Consider the following 18878-nt stretch of genomic DNA (forward strand, 5'->3'; position numbering starts at 1 on the left):
AGGATAAAATGTCATCTTTGCTTATGTGTGCAAAACCAAAAGGCCCATAGGAACACAAAACTGCCATTTCCACGTAGGTCAGGGGCTTGTGTGGCCCAGTGTCCCACCCCGAACCTCAGCTGTTCCCACATGTTTCCAAAATGGGTACAAAGAGGTCTCATAATGAGTGAGAATGGGATAATTCATCTAGCTGATCGCCCTAACCTCAGACCGTCCATGCTGGTGCATGCCCCAAGGCACAGAGTTAGAGCTTGTTATTCTCTCTAATGCAACTTCAGAAGTTTTGGGGTTTTTTTGGTAATGCTTTCTAGACCTCTTCCTAGCCCTGGCCTTGAAACCTCAAAGTCTGCATAGCTTCAGAAACTGCAAATAACCAGGATCCCTTACAGCTCTACCGCTCATTTTCCAGAGTTTGGAGAGCACCACTCTGCCAGTCCTGCCCTAAAACACTCAAGTTAGGCTAAAGAGGCTTCCCCTGAGGGTTTAGGGCTTGTGTCCTGGTTTGGGACATCTCTCATTACACTGTGGTTCTTGCAGTGTCCACAGATAGCTGCGAACCATCAACAAAGCATCACCAGAGCCCCCTGCCACTGGGGTCTGTGCCAGCCCCAATGGGTCTCATTGGGTTTCTGTGCCTCATTTTAGCTGTGTGAGAAACCAGTGCTGGAGCTGGGGAGGTGGGAAGCTGGGGGGGATCCAGCCTTGCCCCACTGTGGCTGAGCAGCACTTTCCCCCCCACCATCACCGCGCAGGCCATATGCCCTGGGATCAGCGTGGGGTGCACCCAGCGGGACAGCCTTCCCGAGCAACCCAGCCAAAACCTGCCGCACACTGTCTATGGATGCCTGTTTCCACACAGCTTGCAAGGGGGTTTCCATCAGGAAATGCCGAGTTCCTGTCTAAGGGACACTCCCTTCTTCCAGGCTGGGTTGATATATGAGAGGTGAGGACTGGGCAGATCCCTTCGTAGGATTAGAGCATCCCAAGACCCGGGGTTGAGCAGCTGGTGTGAGCTAGGAGTCAGCAGCAGGGCAAGGAGAGGAGCTGGGCTCCAGCAAGCATCCGAGGAGAAAGATCTCACAGAGGGAGGAGTTGGGACAACAGGAGCGGAAGATGTAGGCTGTCCTAGGAGGGGACAAAGGGACAGCCAAGCTCCACATCCCACCTTCCCTGCTCCTCCGGGGCACGGAGGGCTCCAGCCGGGGCAGCTCTCAGCAGCTGCACCTTGCACCGCTGCCCGCTCCCAGCCCGCCTCCCCCTGCTCCGGCCGGCTTCCCACCGGGCCCCGGCCTCGGCGCGCTCCCCGCCACACGCTGGCTGCCGGCCCAGCATAGCGGCTGCAAGCAGTGGGTCTTGCCGCTTTACTCCTGTTTACAGAAATGGGAATTTGCATGATGAAAATAACCTGGGACGGATTTTGATTTTACTGCCCTTGGCAGAAGGCTTGGAAAAAACCGGTGCATAGTCAATTACTGGAATTTTTAAACACAAATAATATTTTATGTGATCAGCAGGCTGGCTCGGGGCCTGGGCACCGCGCTCCAACGGCACTTATGAAAGGAACAAGCCATCAATTGTGCTGCCGCGCACAGGAGCCTGTGGGCAGGTGCAGCCTGTGTTGACCTTAGTGCGCACAGCCCTCTCGGCTCGCTTAACCCGTGAGGTATGGGCCGGAGATTTGCGAGGCACAGACTTGGCTCTTGCTGCCTTGTGCTGCCTCAAAATTTCTTTCCTCCCTCCCTTTTTCTACCAGAAACCCAGGGAAGCATCATCTCTTGCTAGACATGGATAGGGGGGATGCCCGAAGCTGAGACACTCATTCTTGGGGCTGGTGGTGCAGGGCAAGGTGCTGTCCATCGCACCTCACCAGAGCCGCCCTGAAGAGCTGGGGCCCATCCCTGTGGTAGCTTCCGAACCTGTTGCTGGTGGGGAAGGGGTTAACCAAAGCAGGGGCCCCATGCATTTCCCCCAAATCCCCACCATCCTGGCAGGCTCCCCAAACCAACAGCCCTGGGACCTCATTCCCAGAAACGCTCAAGCCGGGAAGGCGGGTTCCGGGAAGGACCTGCACAAGCCAGCGAAGCCGTAACGTGGTGCAGGAACCTCCCTGGCAGCCACAGACCCTCCCGGGACGTGTTACTGGGATCAAGGGAATTAGGGGAATTACACTCCCCTCGCTGTTAGGCAGCTGGGGCGAGGACAAGTGGCGAGCCAGTATCGGCAAGGCTGCAAGTTGTGTTTATCCATTGAGGTACTTATATGGTTTCTATCCCCAGAGAGGGAGAGCGAGTGAGATGACTTAGCGAGGCAGAACAATATTAATTCATTAATTTATCACAAATACTTTTTATTTTAAAGCACTGGGCAGTGAAAGGGCTTTAAATTTCCAGGACTATTGCCAGTTTCCTCCTTTTCTGCCGTACTCGCTTTAAAATCTCGCCCCACGGGTCCCCTTGGCAAACACTCGGCTGTATGGTGCATTCAGCATTGCTGCTTTCTGCAAGTCCATCGTGAAACTGCCCCGGAGGACCAGAGCCCTGCAGCAGCCGGGGTTGTATGTGTAAGAGCTGCTGGCAGAGGCTGGAGGGTGCGATCCCTTGGCAAAGTGACCAATTCTGACTTCAAACAGCTTCAGATAACAATGATGAGGATGATGATGATAATTGCCTGCCTGCTTTGTTCAGAAATAGGCTTTAAGAAAAAAAAAAGTGCTATTGTTGTTGTTCCAGGGCCAAGGGGAAGAAAAATTCCTTCCCTGTTTAAGGATCTCTAACACCTGGGTAGAGTTTCACTTCTCTCAGCTGCCTGTTTCAAGGTTTGATAGCTACTTCCTAATAACTCAGGGCTGGATCCAAAGCTCACTAAGTCAGCCGGATTCTTTCCATTCATCTAATGCTGATCAGACCTTTCTTGGCTGATTCGAAACCATTTGACACCCTGAGTGTGTGCATACATGTAAGAGCGAGAGACTGTTTTCAAGTGGCTTCTTGAATGTCTTTTTCATGTGCACTTAGCTGGGGCAAAAATCGATTGCAAAAAAGCTCCCCGTGAGTTTCCATGTGTCGGTGGCATTATGCAAGGGCCGTTGTGTTTGCCTCTCCCAGCTGAAGACACACACGAGCGTTTCCTGCCTGGCACACGGGCACTCCTTGCCTGCTGGTGGCTCCTGCCCGCTCCCTGCCCTTGGGAAGCCTCTGCCATCAGCTGGCCGCGGTCGCTCTCAGCTCCGGGGAGGAGGAGGCTCTCTGGCACATCAGGCAGGCTGTGCAATGCGCTCGTGGCCTCCGTCCAGTAGATTTCAGCTGTTTGTTCTCGGCTGGTGCAGGTGAAAGCTGCTGGAACTGAGAAGGCGGCTCGTGGCTCTGCAGGAAGTGGTCTGGGTGACTAAGCTGGATGCTCTCCTCTGAGTCAGGGCCATCCCTGGTGCACTCTGGCTGGGCTGCAGGGGCCTTGCAAGCTCTGCGCTTGCTGTGGCTTTCTCCACCCCATCTGCACTGACCCTGTCCAAGTGTCGCTATTCCTTGGATGGAATCTCTTGGCTGGCTCCAGCTATTGCAGAAGCTAGAAAAGTGTTGCAGGAAGAGCCATGTGAACCCCCTGGCCTGGCTGAAACTGCGTTCCTCTCTATCCTTCGAGCAAATTGTTATGCCTGGTTGCTATGAGCTGCTAAACAGATGCTGCAGTGCCCCCAGCGAGGGCTGCATCTCATTAGGGGAAGAAATGAACCCTTTCAACAGTGGTCACAATCTGTAAAGGCTTTGGGATCTGTCCAGACCTCGGTGGTGGTCAGCAAGGGCTGACCCTACACCCATAAAAGAGGCTTTGGGTCCCAGAAATTCTACACAAGGCAGTCTTTGAGGGAGTATGGCAACATCTGAGCTGGGTTGGGAAAAACAGCTGGGAAGGAAGAAGGCTGAACAACAGGTCACAGACATGCTTTGCCCACGCTAACAAGAGTCTTGGCAAAAGCGTGATCCCCGGAGCGGGCTTCTTCACTTTGCAGTGTCCCAGCCTTGTTGGACTTGTCCACAGCACAACGGAGGTGACTAAAATCCATGTATTGCCTACCCTATGCTTGGATGAAAACATGTGCAGTTAAATCTGTGATCATTTATGTGCCCAGTACACCTGATAGGTATGCAAGGATTTGGGTCCAGGGGCACAAAATACATAATGAGATTCGTCTCCTGTATCATGTGGGCTTGGCATGGGCAAATCTGTCTGTAGCATGTACGATGGGTCTGTGACAGCAGTGCCTGTGCCAGAACAGAGAGTGATGGATACTGAAGTGCTGGCAGGTGTCTGTGCCTTGCTGCCCACTGGAGCCCTGCAGTGAACAGGGAGCGAGGTGCCGCCTCTGCATACACACTGACAAGCATGTGTCCCCTGTGCACAAGTGTGTGTGTGCCCAAGGGCTGCTTGTGCCCACACGTGCATGTGTGCCGAGTGTGTGAGCCTCCATGTATAAACACGGCAGCAGGGAGAGCGCTTGCAGCCCCCAAACTTGGCATTCCCAGAGCAGCACAGTTGCAAGGTTAAGTAAATATCTGACTGTAAGCTGAGGAAATGAGTCAAAAAACATTGAGAAAGAAGAAACCCAGATCTCCGGAGAGACAAACTCCATGCACAGCCTGTCCTTATTGTGACTGTGTGTTCCCGGCCTTCCTTCTCCCAACCAAGCCTCCTTGACTTGCTTCTTTTCAAACCACCATCAACTGCCACACCAAGGGGACAAGCAGAAGAGAAAAGAAAGCCCAGCCAGCTCCCTACTGACCTCTGTGACCAACCCACCAGGGCTCTGCCTGCCTCTTGCATCCTGCCATCCTCTGTGCCTGGGTGCAAGGAGAGGGCTGCATCTCTTCCCTGAATCGCACTTTCATCTGGAACATGTTACAGCATGAGGAGTTCCCTGTTTTACCTGGGGAAATCCCAGAGCTGGGAAAACATGCCCAGGTGATGACAACCCCCTCACACTCTCTGACAACCGAATGGGAAGCTGGTGAGCACTATTTGAATGGCATCCAGGAAACGAGATGCAGTGTCTCCAAGACATCTAAAAAAAGGCTGAGAATAAAACAAAAACAGCAATCACGCCTGATGGGAGAGGAATTGGATTCTGGCCTCCCCTCTGCTTCTCCCCTCCTCCCCCAGCCTTCTGGAGGACCAAGTTGAATGCAGCTGGCTTAGTTTGGCTAATTGGCTCTGTCAATCATGTGTCAATCAGGTTGGCTCACACAGCCGCTCCTGCCCGGGTGAGAGAAGTGTTAAATCTGAGGGACTGCTGGCTGGGAAAGCAAAGGTGACCGGCAGCTTCTGATGTGGTTTGAGGAAGGCGTTTAAGCTGATGAGTTTTTAGAGGGAAGCTGTGCTGGAGTTGGTCTCTAGCACTGCTTTGCTGTATGATGCTAGACAATTTGGTGCCTCAGTTTCCCCTTTCCTAAGGGGACCAAGGCTGACCAGAGGGATCCCAGGGGAGCACTGCTGGCTGCAAAAACTAGAAACACAGGGATCAAAATCCCCATGTTTGCCTGACTACACAGATTTAAGGTTTCATTCTTTGTTCCATGCAAGGTCCTGGGGTCACTGCCCCCTCCTCTGGCAACATGTACTTATAAATTAGGTACCAGACAAGAAGTAAACTCCCCCTTTCTCCTCTGGGTGAGTGAGCAAAGGGTTAATACAAGCAAGCTTTTTGGGAGATGGCAAAGGTTGGCAGAGATCCCCCTTCTGTGTCACAGGAAAGAAGCGGTTAAGCCGGAGGTGCCACCTGGGAAGCAGAGACAGGTCTGAAGATGCTTTGCCAGTTACTTCACTGTATAAACAGCTTTTCCTTCCTGTCCTCCAACACTATCTCTCCGTGGTACACTAATTATCCAAAGCATAAACCAGACAAAAAGGAAAGAAAAAAGAAAGAAAGGAAGAAAGAATGGGTTCTGGTGCTGCTTTTCACTGCTTGTTGAGAGATCTGGCAGCAGTGCAGGGGAGGGGACAGATGCTGCTGCTCTGTTTGCCTGAAAACAAAGGAGGAGAAGATTACACTTGGATTTCGAGTTTGTTTATGGTGAGATCAAACCCTCTGCAATCTCTTGTCTGGCTTTCAAGTAGCAAGAGCCTCAGGCTTCGGACTGCGGGGATGCAGCCTCCTTGCTGCGGGCCTAACGGGGAGCATGTGCCAGGTGGGTACTTGCCCGGACAATGGTGGCACTGCCTCTGGCCACCCCCTGAGGACCCATGTCACGAGCTGGGCACTGCTTTCTGCTGGCGCTTTCTCCCCCTTTTGCAGGAGGGGAAAGAGAGGCACGGGGTGATTTGGCACATACATCCCAAGCAGTTGGGGGCGAAGAGGTATGTGTGGGTAGCAGGGTGGAAGCAGGATAAGCGGGCAGGGTTGTGGGGACCTGCTGAAGGACTCTGGGGGTTTAATTTCTTGATGCTGAGAATTACGGGATGGGCTGATGTTGCTGTGAAGGACAGTAGTGGAAATGCCACATTTGCTGGTGCTGGTCCAAAGCCGCCCCCAACCTGTACCAGTACCTGCTTGGCCCACGCACCAAATCCTTCTCCTCCAGCTGTCATCGGGCCCATGGGGAAAGGCCTGAACCCCTTCTTCTTTAAACCCCTCCATTGGGCATCATTCAGGGATCCCTACAGAGCCCTGCAGGAGCAACTGGCCCCAAGTGGGCCCTAAGGATACCCTAAAGCATCCTGTGCAAAAATCCTGCCCTGCTCCCCAAACTGGAATTGTGTGCATACTCCTGCTGCAGGGAAAACAGGCAGCTGTATCCAGACCTCCAGCAAAACTCTCTGCTGCTTTAACCACAAACTCCAGCCAAACACATTTGGCGATGAAGGAGTTAAAAGCTCTGGGCCGAGCAGTTTTCTAGCCTGTGGCTTCTTTCTCCCCTCGCCCTCCCTGGTTTACAAAAAACCACATTATCAAAAACCTGCTTGGAATCCTCTCAGCCAGTGACACAGAAAATTCACATTGCGGAGGCTGCCAGGGCGACAACAAATAGCAACAGTAAATACAGCTGCCTGGAGCTCCCCGGCTGGTGCCCTGCCCGCAGGCTGGGGATCAGGAAGGGCGTCACGCTTCAACACGACACGCACTGCCTCCAGATTTCTAGAGGACACTCTGCTTTCTTGCTGCCTCTCCTCTGGTCTCTGCTCAGGCGCCTGCAGCTCCCGGACTCGTCCTTCAGAGGAGTCACACAGCCAGCCTCTCGTCCCCTGCCCCATGAAGTGCAACCAGCTGGCTTGTTCCCTTTGAAGCATCTCCCTCCTTTTCTCTCTCATTCCCTTGCTTTCCATCCCTCCAGTGTTATTTTCCTCTCCTGAGCCCATGTGAGCCTGAGGTGAGGGCACTGCAGACCTCACCCCCCGAGCAGCTCCAGCAGCTGCCCCAGGGGGATGTCCACTGGCGTGGGCATACAGCCTGAAGCGGGCACTGACCAGTCCCCAAGGCAGTCCCTGGGCACTGGTGGTCACAGCAGCAGCAGGACACACGTCTGCATCGTGCAACTGCCTGCACAGTGGCGGGCCTTGGCAGACTCACTTGACCTTACTGAGGTTCTGGGCAGGACCCTGGGGGGCTGGGGAGGGACATGATTTCAGGGAAATCACTGTCCTCTCCACCAAGGAGCAGCTCAGCTATTCCTTTGCTCACCAGCTTGACGTTTTATCTCTACCTGCTCTCTGTGCGTTACTGCTGTCCTTCCCTTCCTCCTTTTTGCACATTCCCCTTTTCCTTCCCCCTCCAGCCATCACTCACCGCTTTACACATCTGCCACACTCACATTAGCAACAGGTAACCAGGCCAGGTCTGTCCTAAAACTGGTAATGCTAAAGGATACATATTTTCTTCCAGCATCACTTTTTTTCCAAGTCGCAGTGGGTTCCCAGCCCCGCTCTGCGTATCTGATGTTTATTTTAAGTTGGTTGCCGTGTGGAACATGTATCCCTGCAGTCCCTGTTCTTAATCTCCGCTTTTTTCTCTTCTTTTGCTTTCTTTCCTCACACCCCACCCCTCCTATTTACAAAGTTTAATTTGTCATTGGGGTCACCGAGGCAGCTGCAGGAGGAGGTACGGTGGGACTGAGACGGCCCTGCTGCTAGCAGGACACCAGGGGAGCCCCAAGGAGCAAGAGAAGGGGTGACTGGAGGACAGGGGGCTTCAGAGGAGGACTCCTGGCAGATCTCAGCAAGTGCTGGACTGGACTTCTGCTGCTCCTGACCTCCTTGGTGCAGCCCCAGTGCAGAAGATTGCTGAGCCGGAGGGGCCATGCCGGTGCTGTCTTAATTGCTTATTTTTTCCATGCTTTACACCTTGAACCTCATCCATGGGAATGAACCCGACTCCACTTAAAATCAGCACCGCAAACCCCACTATTAAGTCAAAGCAGTGAACAGAGAGGTAGAATTAAAAGCCAATTATATAAAAGATGGGAAAGTTTCCTCTTGACTTAGCAGGAGGGCATGGGGCAAGCCTGGACATCGACTCAAATAACTGCCTCCATTGGGTGATTTTATACCAAACCGCTAATTGCTGTGTTACCCAAAAGGGAATCCAGCGAGTGGCTGCACTGGTTCCCAATGTTCGAGATGGGCTGGTTGCTATTGATCACTTGTATTACAGTAGCCCCAGGAAGATCCAGGACAGCCCCTCTAAGCCACACTGTCTCCACCAGGAGACCCCACACAGAAGGAAGGGAGAGCCACTGCCAAATGCCACCAAGGTCACAGCAGGCACGTGGCATGGCAGGGACAGAAAGGCCGGGGTCTCCTGCCTCCCACCTCAGGCTCTTGGCATTACACGTCTGCCTCCCAGCACATCGCAGTGGGAAAAAGAAAAGAAGATGGAGAGGATGTAGACAACGGGCTGCCTGAGGGGTTTGGGAGGTGAGATTTATGAGGCTCTGTCTTGGAGAAGCTTCCAGGAAGGGGGGAAAAAAAAAGAAAAAAAAACTCCTTCAGGTGGCTGGACATCTGTCTTGCTGGTGATAGCAGAGATCTTATCCTGCCAGTCTGCAGAGAGGAGGGTTTCATCTCTCAGGGATGTTGCAGAGACTTTGCAAAGGTACCCTTTGCTGCTAAAGGTGGCTTAGCGCCGTGTCCCAGGTACAGGCAACGGGACTTTCCTTGCTTGTGGGGAAAACCTTTCGCAGGCCTTGCTTTCTTGGCTTGGACACTGTGCTGCTGATGTGGCTGCTGGTGCGCTGGGCAGAGGTGATGCTCTAAGGGGGACAACCGCAGGGTTACCCAAGGCACAACCCTCCCAAGAGACCATCTGCTGAACATCCCACGTCTCCAAGGGTGCTCTGTGCCCTACTCTCAAGGATTTGCATGGCAGCAATTCATCCTGAAAGCTGAGGACAGGGAGCAGAGGAAGCCCACAGAAGGATGATGGGGAGGTGAGGGCAGGGCTGCGTGCCCCAGCTCTCCCTGCTCATTCCCTGGCTAAGCAAGGGCTGAGCACAGTGGAAGGAAGAAAGAGCAAAGCCAGGAAAACTCCTTCCCCATCATATTTACTGAACTGCTCTGAGTTATGACTGGAGGCCAAGATCTGGCTTCAGGCGATTGCCTAAATCATTTAGGAGCTGACAAGGTAGGGAGGGGGGAAAATGTTCTTGTAATTCTTCAGTCTGAGGTACATTAAGGAGCCATAAGCCATGTCGAGAGCTTGAATTACATTAGAGAGATTATCCTGTTACAGTTCATAATCCTGGATAATATACCATCCCGCAGCACACCTGCCAATGATAAATCTCGCCCCGTAATGGGGCAGTCGTGACCCTGGCGGTCCTGTAGCCCTCTTGGCATGGAGCGGTAGCACCATGCAGACAGATGGAGTCAGGAGGGAGAGCACGGAGGAATAACAGCCTGGCAGTGGTGTCTGCACCAAGGGAAATTCATTGCTGGGTGACTCCTCACGGTTCACAGTGTGCTGCGATTCACCGAGCCACGGCAGGTCCTCGTCGGCCTGCGGAAAGCACAGGCATGAGAGGAGAGGGATCTAAGGGGAAGGACACCTGAGGTCACCTGTCTCCACAGGGAGCCATATGGGGCCCCAGCAAGTGTGCTGGGCTCCACTGATGGGGTTGAAGACGTGCCCCACGCCAAAGCCCACAGAACAAGGAGGGGAGCCTGGCAGCCAGACGGAGAGCAGCACCCCAGGCCAGAGCAGGACATCTTCCCCAAAAGAGGGGATTTCTGGCACAAAGCATCACATGTCTTTTGGTGAGAAATGGGGAGGGATGGGGCTGAGTCCCAAAGGGATGAGGGAGAAAATCAGCCCTAGGAAACAGCCTGTCTTTTTGGAGCAGGGTACCACGAGGAGTTAAGCTGTCTTGGCCCCTCTGGAAGAGGAAAAGTGGATCAACAGGTGGGATTTGCAGCCTGGACATCCTAGGGGTGGTGGGATCCCCCAGCAGGGCAAGGCAGGGCACTGCCTCCAAGCCTTTAACTCTTTATGTCAGCAGCATTTGGCAGCCGTAAAGCTGGATCTATGCCAGTGGCCAACTCCTGCAAAGTGCACCTCTGCGGCCCTCAGGTTGCAAGTCCGCGGGACGGTAGGCACTGCTGGCTCTCTGGGATTGGGACATTCAGCTCAGCTGCAAGATGTTTGCCTTTCTGCAGCATGTATAACTCCCTTCCCTTCCCATGCATTAGGAAAAAACCCAGAGACCTGTCCTCCCCTCTCCATGGCATAATCCTGCCGGTAATTTTTTACAGGAGGCCCAGCAAACTCCAGGCCTCCTCGGGTGTCCTCTCTAACTCCTTAGCTTACACCCTCAACTGTTTGGGTTCAGTCAGCTCCCAGCCATGCCATCCTACTCCACCAACTGCAGCCCCCAGGCTAACAAGCCCTCGTTGTTTCAGATGTCCAGTCCTCCTCCAGCCCAAGCTACTTCTTTGCCCTTGAGACCATAAATCCTGCTGTCCCCCTTGATGTGAACTGACCATGCAAACATGACCAGGCAGCTCCTGCTTCTCTGCCAGGCAGCCTCTCCCTCCTCGTGTCCACATTCCCCTGCACTGGAAACTGCAACTGCTCCATTTAAGTCTCCCAACAGGTCCCAGGGGAAAATACTCTGTCCCTGAGGCCAGCCTGGCTCCTGATTTTTCAGAGGGCTGCTCCTGTAAACTGCATCAATCCACTGACTGCAGAGGGCTGACACTGATTTACACTAAACCTCCAAAGGAAGGGAATGGGACTGTGTCCACCCACCCCTGGATGTCTCCTTGTCTCCTCTTCCATCCTGCCTTTCTCCAGACCCGCATCCTGCTCCCTGTGCCCTTGATCTTTTCTTTAATAGCCACTCACTTCCAGGCTGCTCCCCTCTGATCTGTGGTTAAGCAGCTCCCATGAATTACTGTCATCTCTACAGTGGCTGCCAGCCTCCAGCCAAGGTAAATCTCTCCTGCCCTCCCTTCCCCAGCGCCCATCACCTACACCAGCCCCAGCTCCAGGGTCTGCACAGTGTAAAGAAAGAGCCCCTCTATCCTGCAGGGATTTGCAATCTCCCCTATGGCCCTGGCGGATACTTGACAGAGCCTCTTCTCTCAGGCTTGTGTGTTTTGTTTAAGTGCTTTGAGATAAAGCCCTTTTATCACGTTAAGAGCTTGGTTGCCCCGGTTTCTTCCTCTGGCCTGAAGGCCATTCTTTTCCTCCCTCTTGTTTTTGACCTCAGGTTCAAGAGTGCTAGACCTCCCTGGTTTAGAGGAGACCTTGGCTGCGAGCACGACAGCCAGTGTGGGAAAAGGCAGGGCAAGGGTTGGAGAGGGCTGCCAAAGGCCCAGCTTGCTCAGGGAACAGCTTCCAAACCATTTAGGGAAGTAGGAAGGAAAGAAACAAGAGCAGAGCAGACTTCCGCACTTTTCCAAGCCTCTACTGCTCTCCTTCCTTTTATCTTTTTCTCTCTGTTGCTTCCTTTGATTTACACCTCCATCCTTTCTTACTCCTTCTCCTGCTTTCCCCTTCCCTCCTTTCCCTGACTGTGCCTCCCTTTCCCCCTTTTCCTCACCCTTGTTTTGCTTTCTTTCCCTCCTTCTTTCTCTCTCTCTCTCCCTTCCCCTGCGGCTTGCCAACTGCCAGCAGATGACATCTCCTTTCATGTTTGGGGCTGAGCGGAGGCTCTGAATGTTCGTTTGATTCCGTTAAGATAATAGCTGGTTCACTGTCAGACGCAGACTGATCAGTTAAAACCTTAATCACTGCCTGTCTACTCACATGGCACTTATTTTTTAAGAGATTAATCCCCTAAGCACTGCACCAGCATACATTCAGGCTCAAAGAAAAGGGTGGGTTTTTATTATTATTTGATGCGTTTACTGTTTCTTTTTTGCTGTTTTTTTAAAAAATGCATCCTTCCCCCCATCTTTTTTAATCTGATGCTCAGAAGACATCTGACCTCTGCCACCTAAGCATGGTGCCTCTCCCCTCACGCCAGGCACGGGATGCCAGTAGGAGATGGAGGCGATGCCACTCCTGCCTTGGGCTTTGGGAGCTGAGTGGAGATTTGCAGGACGGCATGGTGGGCTGTGGATTAAGCCTGGTTGGGGACCCAGGAGAGCTGGACTCCATCCATGCTTCTCCATTCATTTCCCTTCCTGATTCAGATGCAGGAAACAGTTCTGGATAAACATCGCAGAGCAGCAAGCGCCACAGCTCAAGCAAGAGGCCTCCGTGATCACATCAAAGCTGGCTGGGGAAGTTAGGTGTCCACTTCTAACTAGGATTTAGACAAAGCTTCTTTAAAGCACCTCGGCTTAGCACCTGCCTGCATTAAAGCAGCGCCTCTCCAGGCAGGCTGCGCCGGCACCAAGCCGTGGCGTGCCACCGCAGCCCAAGCTTTCCCAGCCACAAGGCAACCGCTGCCCGAAACCACTGCCAGCACCACAGTGGCACTTCCAGCACCTAACCACTAAATACTAAGACAACAGCAAGCTTAAATCTCCTTCTGAGCTAGGATTTCAGTTGACGGAGAACACCACATTCCCCTCAACCCATTAGATGTTGCAGCAGGTGCAGAGAAAGAAATGGGACTGTGCCCAGCTCCCTATTTGTCCCAGGGCAGCAGCAATAACCTGCTCTTGGGCAGCATTTTGCATTCACAGAGCTCCAAGCATTTCACAGAGGAGGCTGCCATTTTCACCTGCATCTTCGAAGGGAAATGGGTGCTGAAAGCTCATTTGTCTCAAAACTGCCCTGCAGGTGAGGGCAGAGCTGCCAGACCATGTTTCCCAAATCAGCTGACTGCAACTGCTAAACAAGATGCTGCTTCTCTCCCCGTGAGACTCAGCCCTGGAGCCGAGTGGGGCTGGGGAATGGAGTGGTCGGAACGGCAAGGGTTTTTCCTTACTCCTTCAGCATCACCAGAGAAGTGAGGCAAAGTTTTCTGAGTGCTAAAGGTTTGTGAAAATTTTTCTTTACATTTGACTTGTGATCAAAGACAGAAGAAAAATGACATCCCCAAGCCCAGGGTTCACTTTAGCACTTGTAAAGAAAGTTTAAGAAAAGCAAATCTTTTACTAACTCCTACATGACAGTTTTCAGACTCCCATTCCCTGTAATGGCCACGAGAAATGACTCATTTCTGCATCCACCCCTGTACGGCCACCATGCTCCTGAGTGCCCAGTGTTTTGACCTGCCTCTCTCTTGAGGTCATGGCTTTATTTGCATGATGTACAGCACTAGGGACACGGCAGTCCCGGCACACGCGAGGGGTCCCAGAGGTCAGTCCTCAGCTCAGAGGGTGCTGGCGGTCCCCATACCCTGACCAACACAGCAAGAGTAGCTCAGCCACGCAATATCGCACTCTTCCTACAGAAGGGCTTCTCTCTCTGACACCCTGGTGCTGGGAAACCTCTAGCAAGCTCTGCAAAAGCTGCTTTTCTGACAAACCAGCTTCCAGAAAGCAGCTTCTTAGCAGCTCCCTGCGAAATACAGCCAGGGTTTTGCAGCCTCAACTTGTGATCTGGCAGGACACTCGGCCCTGGAGCCTTCATTTCCATGTCCTACTCCTAACCCCACACCTGCAACTCCATCAAAGCAGCAACAGCAGTGTCACCAGCTCCTGGATAAAAGAGGTGGAATTGCTGGCAGCAAATGATGACTCAGAATTTGGTAAAATAAAGTTGGAAGTATATGAGAAGAGGTTTTTGTCAGCTGCCTTTGGCATTTCCTATTTAAAATGAAAATGTAGTGAGAGAACAGGCTCTGAGTATATTTTGGCAATTTTTGGTGAAGTAAAACAAAGCTGTCAAAAGGATCTATACTTATATATAAGAAGCAGAGCTCACCTGCAGACCTTATTCTGCTTATTCCCCAAGATATTCCTAAGGCCAGGGTTCAGCAGACTTGGAAAAAACATAAAGAAAAAAAAACCAACCACAGAAATTGAAATAAATGATACCCAGAATCATAGGGATAAAGTTTAAGAAAAGAAGGCTTACAGAGGAAAGGGATGCAAAATTACTTGCTGCAAAGGATAAAGCAATCTCTAGCTGATGGAGATTAGGAAGAAACTCTCCCAAAGGACTGGTTATCCCATAAGTTATCAATAGTGTCACAGACCTCAGTCACAGGGTCCTGAATCATTGTACTAAGTGCTACAAGTGCGTGAGCACCCTCCTCTGAAGCAGCTGGGGCTGGCCACTACTGGAGATTACACCATAGACAGACGGAGCCCAGATTTGAACTGACCATTCACATGTTTCAAAGCAATGCCAAAAAAAGGTCATAGTGATGAATGAGTAAAAACACATGAATCTTTTCTGGTGGAAAGGGTGCTAGCTCTAACTCAAGCCTGACTTGACTTTGATCTTGTATGTTAGACCTGGCAAGAAATTTCCTAGGATGCGCACAAGTCTTCAGACACACTAGAAGCAATCACCAGTGTTCATTCAGGCCAGAAAGAGTTACTGCCTCCACTACCTACACAGAGAAGACTAGGTAGAGCTCACAGCAAATGCTGTTCTCCTGCAGCTTTAAGTTAACACACCTGCTTGCAAAGTGGCTTAATTATTTTTTGTGGAAATAATTGCTATGCACAAAGGTAGTCTAAGCTACAGGTCCCAGATCTTCAGGTGGGCATATTTCTGGGCCAATGCTCCGACTCAGCCCCACAGTATGGTCTGGTGGGAGAATCATTTGGATTTTAATCTCTGGCCTTAGGTATATGGGAGGCCAGGTGGTTGCATTAGTCTCTTCCTGACTTACAGTCTAAGAAAAGCTGGCTGCCTTGCAAATATAGTCACAGGGTTTTTCAGAGCACTCAATTGCTTAATGACATTTTAGCACACTATTTTGTTAAAGAAATCCAGGTAGCTGTTCTATAACAGTTACACCTTCGCTCGGAGATCTCTGCTCTATCAGGCTAACACTGTTGCATAGCTACAGTCCACAGAGATTCTTAATCTACCCTGGAAAGCAGATTAAACTTCCTCCTCTCTTATCAAACTGCAAAAGGATCCTCCTCTGCTTGACCCTAAAATACACGGGCTGTGCACCGCACTCAGAATAAACAGCCTGATACACTCAGAAAGAGCTGCTTGCTAACACAGAGTCCACAGGGACTCTGCAGAGACACCTCATTAATAAAAAAGAAAAAATTCATACTCATCCAAATAAGCTCATGTTCTAAACTTGCCAGAATTAGAGAGAGCCAACTGCCCACACCTCCCTCTGCCCACTATTCCTCAGAAAGAAGAAAAGCTGCAACAGGCTTCCCTTTACACTGCCAGCACAGGATGATGTGTGCCCCAGCCCCTCACAGCTGATTGTTAACAGGGCATAACTCCATGCTTAGAAGGAGAACTGAAAACCCACAGCATCACCTACAGCTCTGGTCTTTTCTGTTCTGAATGATTTTTACATCCTTCCCTTTATGCAAACAGGGCCCTCCTTTCCATACTTTGGAACATGAACATTTAAAACAAATATATTCTTAAACTTTTAAGATACCAAGGAAAAAATTATCCAATTACTTTGTTGGTTATTTACTATTGTTGCTCTGGCTGGGCTTATTGCTTCACAGCTAGAGTTGAGCTTTGCACTTAAGGTTGATATTAATAAATAATAGCCATGAATTAACAATATGCCTCTTGCCACCTTAATTATATATGTGATCTCCATTCCAGGGCCTTTACATGTCTCTGTGCTCGCACCACTGCTGGGCAGGGTTACTGGCTCCCTTGTACAGAGGGGAAATTGCTGCACATGGAGCTTATAGCCAAGCTTCCCAGGGATATTTAAGAGTTTAACTCCCACTGAAACTGCAAATTGCTCCAAGGCTCCCAGCCTAAGAGACTTGCCCAAGCCTGTGGTGGATTTGGGAGTACAGCAGCATTTCCCTCAGGTTCACACCCTAACTTCAAGATCCTCCCTTCGATATCTCAGGATCTTGAGACCGTTTAAAAACATTAATAAACAAATGCAGAGAAGGGGCCATCTCTGTTTCTCAAAGGGGCACCAATGCAAAGAGACAGATGAAGTAACTTGAACAAGATCGCATTAAGGTTTGCTGGAAGCTCTGAAATTCGAGCGCCTGTCTCCTTGTTCCCATTCCAGTGCCTTGACCTCCAGGACCATCTTTGCTCTCTCAGCAAATGAAAATAGGCAGGGTATGACAGATTGACCAGCCAAGCTTCCTGGAGGCATTTCCCACAGATTGTTGCTGAGACATACAATGAAAGCGATAAATATCCCAGTGGGAAATATATGGCACCTCATCTCCCACTTGTGTTGCTGTGAAGAGCTGGGGATAAATTTTAAAAAGGCCTTTTCCCTCTTAGGGGATAAATCCTTCAGGACCAATCCTCTGGTGGGAAGCGGAGAACAACTAGAAAACCCCATGACCCTGCCTGAAATCGTGGAGTCAACAAGTGGTCAAGCAGAGGTCAAGAGGCCAAAGTGGGGCCAAAAAGGATGCTTTCTGCCAGGCCCATCTGCTGGCAAACAGACAGCAATCACCCAAAAGGTGCAGCATGGATCAAGCTCCAGGACTCAACTGTTTCTTCCCCCAGACAGTAGCAATTATCATAATCAAGCAGTTGACTCCAATTACGCCTTCCTCTCATTACAGCCGAGGGGATGGACACAGCCACAGCAGCAAAGGGAAAGTTCGCAGCTGTGTCGCCTTTGCATATCTTAATCTAAAATGACAGGGTGTGACACGGGGGGCCAGTGACCCTGCCAGCCTTCAGCTGTTCGTGTGGCAACAATTTCCAGCACCAAATTACTCCCAGGCAGGGCTTGATTGGAGGTTCAAGGCAGCAGGAGAGAGAAGCCATTTAGGGGACTGAAACATTCTTCACAGCCCTATTTAAATACAATTTACATTCCAGGCTCTGCTGTTTGTGCATTGTTAATTGCACCTTGTACCTTAGTTTATTTTATAGTTGAAGGGTTTTTTCTTTGCCGTTGTTTTTCAGAGGCATGCTTTCTTTGTTTTTCTTTTTTCTTTTTTCTTTTTTTTTCCTAAGGGGCTGTTGTTCTCAGAATATAGTTATATTTCCTGGAAGGGAAAATAGATTAGTAGATTTAAAGGCCAGAAGGGACAAACAGATCATCTAGATGACCTCTTGTAGAAGACAGGCCAGGACATTTTCCTCAGTAATTCCTGTATCTTGATTTGTCCAGACTTAACCCAATACCCTGTGTTGACTAAAATACCCCTTCCAGAACAGCAGTCTCAATCCAGACGCCAAGAGTCACGCGAGTCACTAGTTCCTGGGGTAGCTGGTTCCAGTGGGGAACCATAATCATTCCTCACCTGGAGCAGTCACAGGCAGAGATCTGAATAGCTTCTGGGTTGGAGGGACAGTATGGACACTTGGATCCAGCCTGTTTTCATGGTGTCATCTCGCAGCTTCAGTTGAAATCTGGTACCCACTGTGCTTGGTGCTTGAGAGATAGAGGAGAGCGCCAACCGAGAAATGCTCACCAGCAAAAATGGACAAGGCAGGCAAGTAAGAAGCCCTGTTTGATAAAGCCACTGCCCCGAGAGACCAGCATTTTGCCTGTGGTCAGAGGCTTTCAAATTCCAGCACTTTTGATCTGAGTTTGTATCAAACTTATGATGACTTGGTCACTCTTGGATAGACATATTGGTCTTCGTTTCCCATATGTAATGATGGTGGTTCCTCACTTTTCTCCAGCCCACTCTCAAAAATTTACTGCCCTTTGTTTGCTGGGTCAGATTGGCGAGCCAGTGGAGGATGAGATGCATTGGTTAGAGCTTGATAACTGGACAATGTATGGACCATTTTCATCATCTTTCCACTGACTGAAGAGTTGTCGGTAGGAGGTGTAACAACATGGGAACAGAAAATTATTTAGTTAAGAGTTGGAAAAAAAATAGTGTGAAAGACAGAGTGGTTCTGGTTTGAGTCAATTTTTTCAGTCAATTGAAATGGGGCATATAAACTAAAATAAGACCATTCACCCAGTTTTTTGCACTACTAAAATATGGTGCAGAGATCAGATTTACCCCATAGTCCTAAAGCCTGTGGACACTGGCAATAAACCCTCTCTTCTGGCTGGTGCCAAACAGCAGGTCAAATCCAGGCAACACAGCTGACTTTCCTACTTAAAATCCCGTATTTTTGCACTAATTATGCTTTACTGCATGTTACCACACACTGTGGAGGCTGAGAGAAGCCTCATTTTCTAATATTACTTTAACACGCACTGTGTTAGTTGCCTTACATGAGGTTAATTCAATGAGAGTATGGACAGAAAATCATATGCAGATGAATTATGGGGGTGCCGAGATTTACCTCTAAGATGAACTGTGTGAACTGACCAAAGGCTGACTTCGAACCTGGTGGTAATCTAAAGTAAAAAGTTTTCCAAGTCCCTTTTCCTCAACTCTGC

This window comes from Accipiter gentilis, chromosome 29, assembly GCF_929443795.1.
Source record: "Accipiter gentilis chromosome 29, bAccGen1.1, whole genome shotgun sequence".
Classification (NCBI taxonomy): domain Eukaryota; kingdom Metazoa; phylum Chordata; class Aves; order Accipitriformes; family Accipitridae; genus Astur; species Astur gentilis.